This window comes from Furipterus horrens, unplaced genomic scaffold (assembly GCF_987537825.1).
Source record: "Furipterus horrens unplaced genomic scaffold, mFurHor1.1.pri manual_scaffold_7, whole genome shotgun sequence".
NCBI lineage: Eukaryota > Metazoa > Chordata > Mammalia > Chiroptera > Furipteridae > Furipterus > Furipterus horrens.
This window is the reverse complement of record NW_028327177.1, coordinates 72,545,428-72,554,716: the sequence shown is the minus strand read 5'-3', so window position 1 is coordinate 72,554,716 and position 9,289 is coordinate 72,545,428. Positions and strand designations below refer to the sequence as shown.

Sequence of the window (9,289 nt, the reverse complement as noted above, 5' to 3'; positions counted from 1 at the left end):
ACTAAAAATAGAACTGCCATTTGAACCAGTGATTCCACTGCTAGGATTATATCTGAAAAATCCTAAAACACTAATTCAAAAGAACTTATGCACCCCTATGTTTATAGCAGCCCTGTTTACAATAGCTAAGAGCTGGAAACAGCCTAAGTGCCCATCTGCAGATGAGTGGATCAAAAAACTGTCGTACATTTACACAATGGAATACTATGTAGCAGAAAGAAAGAAGGAACTCCTGCCATTGGTATCAACATGGATGGAACTAGAGAGAATTATGCTTAGTGAAATAAGCCAGGCAAAGAAAGAAAAATATCATATGATATCACCTAATACAGGAAACTAAAGAACAATGTAAACAAATGAACTAAATAGGACAAAGACCAGAATAGCAGTCAATAGAGGGGAGGGGGAAGGGCGATAGGGGGGATAAGGAAGGAAAGTGTTTAGTCAAGGAACATGTATAAATGACTCATGGACATGGACAACGGGGAAGGATATGATTGTGGAAAAAGGGATGGGCTGTGTGGGGGAGAGCAATGGGGGAAAAATGGGACAACTGTAATTGAAAAATCAAAAAATAAAGAGGAAAAAAAATTTTTTTGTAGGCTGTTGCCATGATGACTAGCATAATGTTATGCCATAAATATTATAACACTGTATATCTGAACTGGATTTCCTTTATACTTTGTTTCTAAAGTGTTGAGTTCTGCTGAAGTTTTGGATTGAAATAGAATCAAGAAGCTTGTCAGAGCTGCTGAAAACTGCCCCACTCACAGGCCTACAATGGGAATGCATGTTGGCTGCTTGACTCAGGAGCTATCTATGTTTTGCACTGTTACATGTATTGATTGTATACAGATTGTTTTTTATTATCAATATTTTGAATGAATCTTTTTATTTTCAATGGGTTTTTTGAAATCTGATATCTTAGTTGGCAACAGGTAATGTAGAACACCTCATAAAAGTTTTACATGCAATTTTTCTGCAACCTCAGATATTTATTAATTTTCTGATACTTTAATTTTATCCTGTAAATATGACATTTTACTAATAAATCTTTTTCCCTGACTGCCTCTATTGAAATAACAAGCTGAGTGTTCTATCTCCCTGTCTAATTCATAATTAGATGGTCATAATCATTTTTTTTAAAAACATAGTTAAAAATTCTTTCATAGCACTTTCACAGGTCCTGCCCCTGGCAGTGGGGCTGGATTTGGTAGCTGGTGCTGACAGAAAGTCCTTGGTGTCATCTTTGCCCTGTGACTGTGCCAGTGGCAGCTGTGACTCAATGGTACAGAGGAAAAAGAAAAAAGAAAAAAGAATCTTTCAGATTCACCAAATCTACTCACCATAATGATGTTTTATATTGCATTCTAGAGTTTAATTTTTAAATTAGAGTTTAATTTCAAATGGGTGTCATTCCCAGAATGAAAATTTCAGATTACTATTCCCTGATTTCCTGGTATGGCTAGAATTTTTAACATTGGCTGGTGGCTGTGACAAGGCTCTAACACAGCACTGCATTTTGAAAAGAAAGTTTTTTCTCTTTTTGGCATCTAATGAGTATCCCTTGTCTCTGACAACTCATTGGATAAGTGTTCAAATTAATAGAAACTCTTAGCATTCAACATGATCATCTGGGTTTGGTCCTATTTACCTAGAAAGGGGCATGCTGGAACCAAGAACTGTTATTCAACCCCCAAGAACTGATCTGCTGATTTCCCAAGGTCAGCCCAAATCAGTCAATGCAAAGAGCAAAGCCAAACCAATAATTTGTCATTGAGAAAACCTTAGAAGAGTAAGCCTGATACTGACTTTTCCCTTTCCACCTGCTGGACCTGAGACCTAGCCACAGTATAACCTAATGTATTTACTGAACACAGCTGTATGCTTTTCTGGAAGTAAATGCATCCAAGAGGTTGTGCCAGACACCATGCAGTGCTCTTTTTATAGCTAGGATCTAGTTTAACCCTCACAGCATCCCTGAAAGGCCTGTGCTATGACTGCCATTTCACTGATGGAAAAAAAATCCTGATGAAGTTAGAGACTTGTCTAAGACCACACATGTGGGAAATGACAAAGATCTGTGGATCCTGCACTTGACTCCATGGCCTGTGCACACTTTGCCTGTTATGCACAGCTCTGCTCATTTCTTTGTCATTGCACTTCCAGCAGGTAACTTTTCTTGAATATTAAATTAAGTAAATTAAAAAGCCTGTGAATGATTAAAAGATAAACATGTTTTAAATCTATAGCTTGGCCTCTTCCAGAGACTGTCAGAATGTTCTCAGTTCTAATGCCTCAGCAGCTGCCAAGTATAAGAATGTGAGTTCCAGATTTGCTCTGTATGGGCATCACCATATGACCTCATGATCAAATTAATGGACAAAGCATGTACTTCATTTCAGACTGTATGGAATCAAGATTGGTAATGCCAATAGCTTCCAAAGATTCCAAAACATTTCACCTTCAATAGTGATTTCTTGAAAATGCGCAATTTCTTATTTTATGATAAGTGAATGAATTTCCTAAAAATATTTTTTCCATGAACTATTCCATCAAACTTTACCTTTAATGCTGGCAATTTCCCTGCCAGCTAGAATATCCTCAGAGTGTTTTTGAGAATATATAGCTCAGACTGCAGAGACAGATAAGACAATCTGTGCAGTTCTCTCAGGAAGATAACTTTAGTGCCTAGTAACCATCTAGATTGTGTCACTGTTGAGCTAAATGGACATCAGGATTCTTTTCTGAGTTCTCACAAATTTTTGTAATACAGTAGGTATCACAAGGGTTGTAGGCTGACCACTTGCATCACTTCAAGATCATGGTTCCTTTGTACAGTCCATGTATACAGCCTCAGGAGCCACTCAAACATTCTCTCGTCTCTAAATTCTGTTTCCCAAATACATGAATAATTTCATAGTCAAGTATTTTATTTCTTCATTGTTTACCTTTGTGAATTATCTCTAATATTTAACATTTTATATAATTTCTTCATCTTTTTATACTGATTCATCAGACATTAGCTCTAAGAGACATCATGTAGATATGTTAGTTGAGTTGTAGACTCATTCAGTTGTGGGCAGTTGAAGCTTTGCTTATGTGTGCAGATGGCTAAAGATATGTTGGGTTAGGCAGGTCATGTGCTGTACTTCAGTTGATATTTCACTTCTTTTCTGTTATTTTCTTTGCCGTCTATTGCAGCATAATCTCAGAAGATATTCCAATTTCTCTAAATATAGGAGGAAAACCTGATTTTAAAAAATCCTTTCTTGTTAGACTGGATGAAATTCATTAAAAGAGATGGGTTGACTAATTTAACTTTCTCATTCTATGAAAGCAACTTTTTAATTGAACAGTTTCCTCTCCCCTTAGCAAATACTTTCTGCTCATCTCTAATTTCTAATAAGCGTTCCAGCAATTTTATGGCAATCATTGGACTACAGGACATTAGTTCACCAAAGCATTTTATGAGATAAGCTACCTCTTGAATATAAACCTTTCCCATCTTAAAAAGTTTCAGTCTTTACAAATCTAACAAATATGTCATGGGAGTAAAATACTATATGAAAAGTTGTAACATTACATTGTTATTTGACATCTTTGTGGATAAATGCTAATAGGAAAATAAATCCTGGCTTTTATCTGTAAGAGAAAAGATCAAGTGGTCAAGCTGTAATGTAAGATTATAAATGAGACATTGTTTAAAAAAAATTTTTTTAGAGAGTGGGGAAGGGAGGGAGAAAGATATTGAGAGAAGCATCAATGTGTGGTTGTCTCTTACATACCGTTAACTGGGGCCCTAGCCCACAACCTATGCATGTGCCCTGACTGGAAATCGAACCAGTGACCCTTTGGTTTGCAGGCTGATGCTCAATCCACTGAGCCACACTAGACAGGGCTGGGGCATTACTTTTATTTTGAATATTAAAAATTTTTTCTGGAGAAAAGTTAGAGATAGAATTTGCTTTGAATATTTGTTTAATAAAGTTTATGAAAGTAAAAAAATCCAAGTATCTACATACATGTACTTCATTATTCAGAAATATGTTCTGTAATCACTGGGCTAAAATGTAACAGAAGTCAAGGTAAGCAGGGCATTAAGAGGAAAAAGAGGGACCAGGGGGTCCTAAATCTGGGTCACTGTACTGCTACTCACTCAGCACACTCTGAGAACTTTTTTCCACTCCATTAAGAATATTTATAACTTTACTTTTATGTTATTTGTTTCCTACTAACACGCTTGGGAGAGAGGCAAAAGACAGTCTGTGTAGAAATTAAAATATACACTTTCTCAATATGTCTTTTGCATAAGGAGACATAAACTGGGAGTGCTGGAGATTTTTTCTGAGTATGGTTTCATCACTCATCAAGGACTATCTTGAGCCTTTAAAGACTATGAAATTGGTACTGTCAAGAAATGTACTGACATGGTTTCTATTTAAAGAATTGCTTTTTTCATGGGCACTGTGTGCTGGAAAAGGTCCTAACAGTCACCATCTATTCCCGATTGCACCTGTTACAGAGTTGGCTATTTCAGACCTGCCAACAATTCTGATTTCAACATTACCTGTTACATTGAACAATGTCACTGAGAGGGAGCTAGCAATAAGTAAAGCAGGTCTTCAGTTGTACCATATTTCCATGTATATGAGCCCCATACCCCATATAAATTAGCTGTAGGAAAAACAAAGGGATGGTGTGATCTCTTGGGGGCCTTTTGAGAGTGAAACAAAGGGAGGTACACATGCTGTGTGAACATTGCAGAGCATGAAGGCAATTTACCTTAATAGTTAAATGCGCACATTTTAAATCGAATTGCCTGAATCCCAGGACTACCATATTTTAATGTATGAAGTTTTGCATGTTATTCTTTCAAAGTCTCAGTTTCTTCACTTGTATAATAATTGCCAATTCCACAAGCATGGATTAACAAATTAGTTTGTATGAAGTACTTGCACAGAAGTGACTCTGCACAGTCTTCAGCACAATCATTATCACCATCATCACCACCATCACTGTCGTCACCACCATAATTATCATCACTATCACCATGATGGAAAGACCTAGAAGTTCACCTAAAGTACTAGATTCAAAAATAGTAAATACCATTTACACAGTCTCAATTCATAGCCTACCAGAAACATGCACTTTTTTAGGTTCTTGGTTTAGCAAACGTGCCAGATGTATTTTGATTCTTTACTTTGCTATCATAGAGGACTCCATTTATTTTTAATAAGAAACTTTAGAAAACAATAGAAGGATTCATTGATTCAATCCGAATGAGAATAAGTAGAGAACAGTTACAGGATGTATATTCTATGTATTAACACAAGTGGGTGTCTGGGTTGGTCTTGTACATATTTATTTTTCTTTGGAAAGTAAATAATTGCAGCATGAAAGGCGACTCTTCTGGTGATTTTTTAGACTTTTAGGCTAAACAGGAAGATTTGGAACTAGGCAGAAATGTTGGCACTTTGCAAGCAATGTTACTTCACTAACCACCTCTTTCTTTATGCCTAAAATTGTACATGGAAATACAACAGACTTGAGATAGGGTTGCAGAGTTTCTCATTCCCTCTGTATTTTGGGAGCTCAGTGTGTTTCATGTTTTACAGCTTCAGGCCTTGATATCTACAAATCTATGTTCAAACATTTTACATCTCTCTTTTCCACTGTATTTTTTTTAATAGTTTTCCTATTACAGTTGTCCCACTTTTTCCTCCATTGCTCCCACACCCAACACACCCCTTCTCCCACAGCTAATCCCAACTCCCTTGTCCATATCCATGGGTCATTTATTCTAGTTCTTTGACTAGACCCTTCCCCTTATTTCACCTCTTTTTCTCCTCCTTCCTATCCCCTAGTCACTGTCAGTCTGTTCCTTGTTTCCATGCCTCTGGTTCTATTTTGCTCATTTGTTTGTGTTGTTCATAAGTTTCCTGTATTAGATGGTATCATCTGGTATTTGTCTTCGCAGCACACAAAAGCCCTGGACCAGATGGCTTTACAGGCAAATTTTATCAAAACATTTAGGGAAGAACTAATTCCTATCCTTCTCAAACTATTCCAAAAAATCCAAGAAGAGGGAAGACTCCCAAACTCTTTCATTGAGGCCAGTATTATCCTAATTCCAAAACCAAGTCAAGACACAACAAAGAAAGAAAACTACAGGCCAATATCACTGATAAACATAGATGCTAAAATCCTCAACAAAATATTGGCAAACCGGATCCAGCAACACATTAAAAAGATCATACACCACAATCAAGTGGGATTCATCCCAGGGATACAAGGATGGTTTGATATTCATAAATCAATAAATGTAATACACCACATAAACAAAATGAAAGACAAAATTTACATGATCAGAGAGGTTTGAAGATGGCAGAGGAGTGAGGGGAGGCTGTGTTTTCTTGTTCCCGAGACCTGTCTGTAGTTTGGACTAATTGCAGACAGAACATCTCAGTTAACATCTGGATCCTGGCAAGAGTTGAGCCTTGGCACTGCTGGATCAGAGAAGACCATCTGGGAGTAACCTGTTTGGTGAGGATAGCGGAGGAGACACAGATGAGATGGGATCTCTGACTGGGTTGGCTTCTCGAGCTGTGACTGGAAGTACACAAAGACTTTTTAGTGACCCCAGGTTTCCCCAGAGAAGAATCAGGAGGAGAGTGGCAAGCCAGGAATGGGCCAGGTGGCATCTGGTGCTGAGAGGCAAGAAACAGCCTACTGCTGTGTATGTATGAATGTGTTTTTCCTTTTTTTTTTTCTCTTTTGTTTTTCACAGAGAAGGGAGGAGTGGTTAGGAGTGGGACTAGGTTCTTGAAGATTCAGGCGCAGAAGCGCACTTGCCCACTCCCCAACTCTCCCCAGGTTGTGCGAGTGCGCACAGGGAGGTTCCCCCATCCGCCAGCCAAGGCATTCAACCAACTCTCCAGCTGCTGCACCCAGGTGCCCCTCAGGCCCACTTCAACAGGCACAAAATCAATGTGCCAGCTGCCAGGCTCAGATGCCCATATCCCCCATGCTCAGGTGCCTGCGGCCCCGCCCCAACAGGCACAAAATCAACTCGTCCAGGCATGCCGGCCACTGTGCTCAGGCACCCCTGGCCAGCCCCAATAGGTGCCAAACCTACGTGCTGGCCACTTGCCCAGGCACTACTCGGGCATGCCCCAGCAGGCGTAAGAACAGCGGGATGGTCACAGGTCACAGACGCCCACCTCCGCTCTGCACAGGTGCCCAGGGCCCCACCCCAACAGGCGAAATACCAACTCCCTGCGCGCGGCTCAGTAGGTGGAAGGCTAGCACACTGACCACCGTGAGCAAGCACCCCTGGCCCACTCTAATAAGCTCCAAATGAACACGCCGGCCACCGTGCATGGGTGGCACCTAGGCGTGACCCCGTGGGCGTGAAGCTAGCACGCCCAACACTGCATGCAGGCGCACACTGCCACCATGCCCAGGCATGTCTGGATGTCCCCAATAGGCGCCAAACCAATGCACAGGCCGCTGCACCCGGGTGCCCATTGCCTCCTCACACAGGTTCCCATGGCCCCACCCCAATGGACACAAAACCAACTCGTCAGCTGCACATGGCCACAGGCGCCACCCAAACCCACCACAACAGGCATGAAACCAATGCGCGACCCACCCCGATAGGCCCACATCACCCGCCCACCAGTGAGTAGGGGCCTCCCTGTCTCCTGAAACAGGAGAGCAACCAGTGTGCCTTGGACCCACCCGTCCAGGTGCGCAAAAGGTCAACCTGCACCTGGCCTTCATGAGGGAATGCACTCGGCTCTGGCTGAGGACAAAGGACAGTGAAATAAACCAGAGGCACTTTGTAATAAGTTTTGGGTGCTGGCTCTTGAGAAAGAGCTGGGAGAGCAGCAGACTTGGTCCTAATACAGAAGCATCGCAAGTGCTACGGGAGAAATCACTTAAGCAGACTGCTCCCCTCCAAGTGGCATCAACTGGAGACAGCAGCTCAACAACTATATATAAGAAGTTCACACCATAAAGGCAGAAAATAAAAGCAGATCAACCTAAGAAGCAGAAAAAAGACCAGTGCCCAAAATGGGGAGGCAGAATAACACCTAACCAAACAGAAACAACACTTCACCAAAAAGAAAGGAGGAATTCCCAGAAGGAGAGATAGATGACATAGAAGCAAGCAAGCTATCAGACATGGAATTCAAAACAATAGTAATGAGGAAGCTCAATGAACTCAACAAACTCAAAGAAAACTATAACCAACTCCAGGGGAAATATAAAGAGCTCCAAGGAAGCTATAAAGAACTTACTGAGAACTACACCAGCATAAAAAAGAACATGGAATCTATCAACAAGAACCAGGAAGAAATGAAGAATACAATTTCTGAACCAAAGAACACAGTAGAATCTATCAAAAGCAGGCTAAATGAAGAAAAGGATTGGATCAGTGAGTTAGAAGACACTGTAGAAAAAAAATTACCAAACATTGCAACAAAATGAAAAAAGACTGAAAAAGAATGAGAAGGTTTAAGAGAACTACAAGACAACATGAGACAAAACAACATTAGAATCATAGGTATACAAGAAAGAGAAGAAGAGGAGCAAGGGATAGAAAACCTGACTGAAAAAGTAATGACAGAAAATTTTCCAACTTGATGATGAAAAAGTCATGCAAATCCATGAAGCACAGAGGGTCCTGATAAAAATGAATCCAAAAAGGCATACACCAAGGCACATCATAATTAAAATGGCAACATTCAAAGACAGAGAATCGAAAATGCAGCAAGAGAAAAACAGCAAATAACATACAAAGGAGCTCTGATAAGGCTATCAACTGATTTCTCAACATAAACACTACAAGCCAGAAGGGAATTGCAAAAAATATTTCAAGCAATGAAAAACAAAGACCTACAACCAAGACTACTCTGCCCAGCAAGGCTCTCCTTCAAAATGGAAGGTGAAATAAGGAGTTGCCCAAACAAAGGAAGACTCAAAGAATACATCTCTACCAAATCAGGATTGCAAGAGATGCTAAAGGGAATGCTTAAAGAAAAAGAAGAAAAAGAGAGAGGGAGAGGAACACAAAAACAAAGGGAAATGAATAAATACCTGTCATTAATAACCTTAAATGTAAATAGATTAAATGCTCCAATGAAAAGACATAGGGTAATGGAATGGATCCGAAAACATGGCCCACATATATGCTATCTACAAGAGACACACCTCAAAATAAAAGTTCTACACAGACTGAAAGTGAAGGGATAGAATGGAGTATTCCAAGCAAAAGTACATG

At 40.0% G+C, this 9,289-nt stretch overlaps 1 non-coding gene across 1 annotated transcript; it reads left to right on the top strand.

Annotated features, from left to right (window-relative positions):
- Window positions 1–1,168: 1,168 nt before the first annotated feature.
- Window positions 1,169–1,296, top strand: LOC150004636 (small nucleolar RNA SNORA30/SNORA37 family). Its single transcript, XR_016512538.1, has one exon. It is a non-coding gene; the product is annotated as a small nucleolar RNA SNORA30/SNORA37 family (small nucleolar RNA).
- Window positions 1,297–9,289: the final 7,993 nt, after the last annotated feature.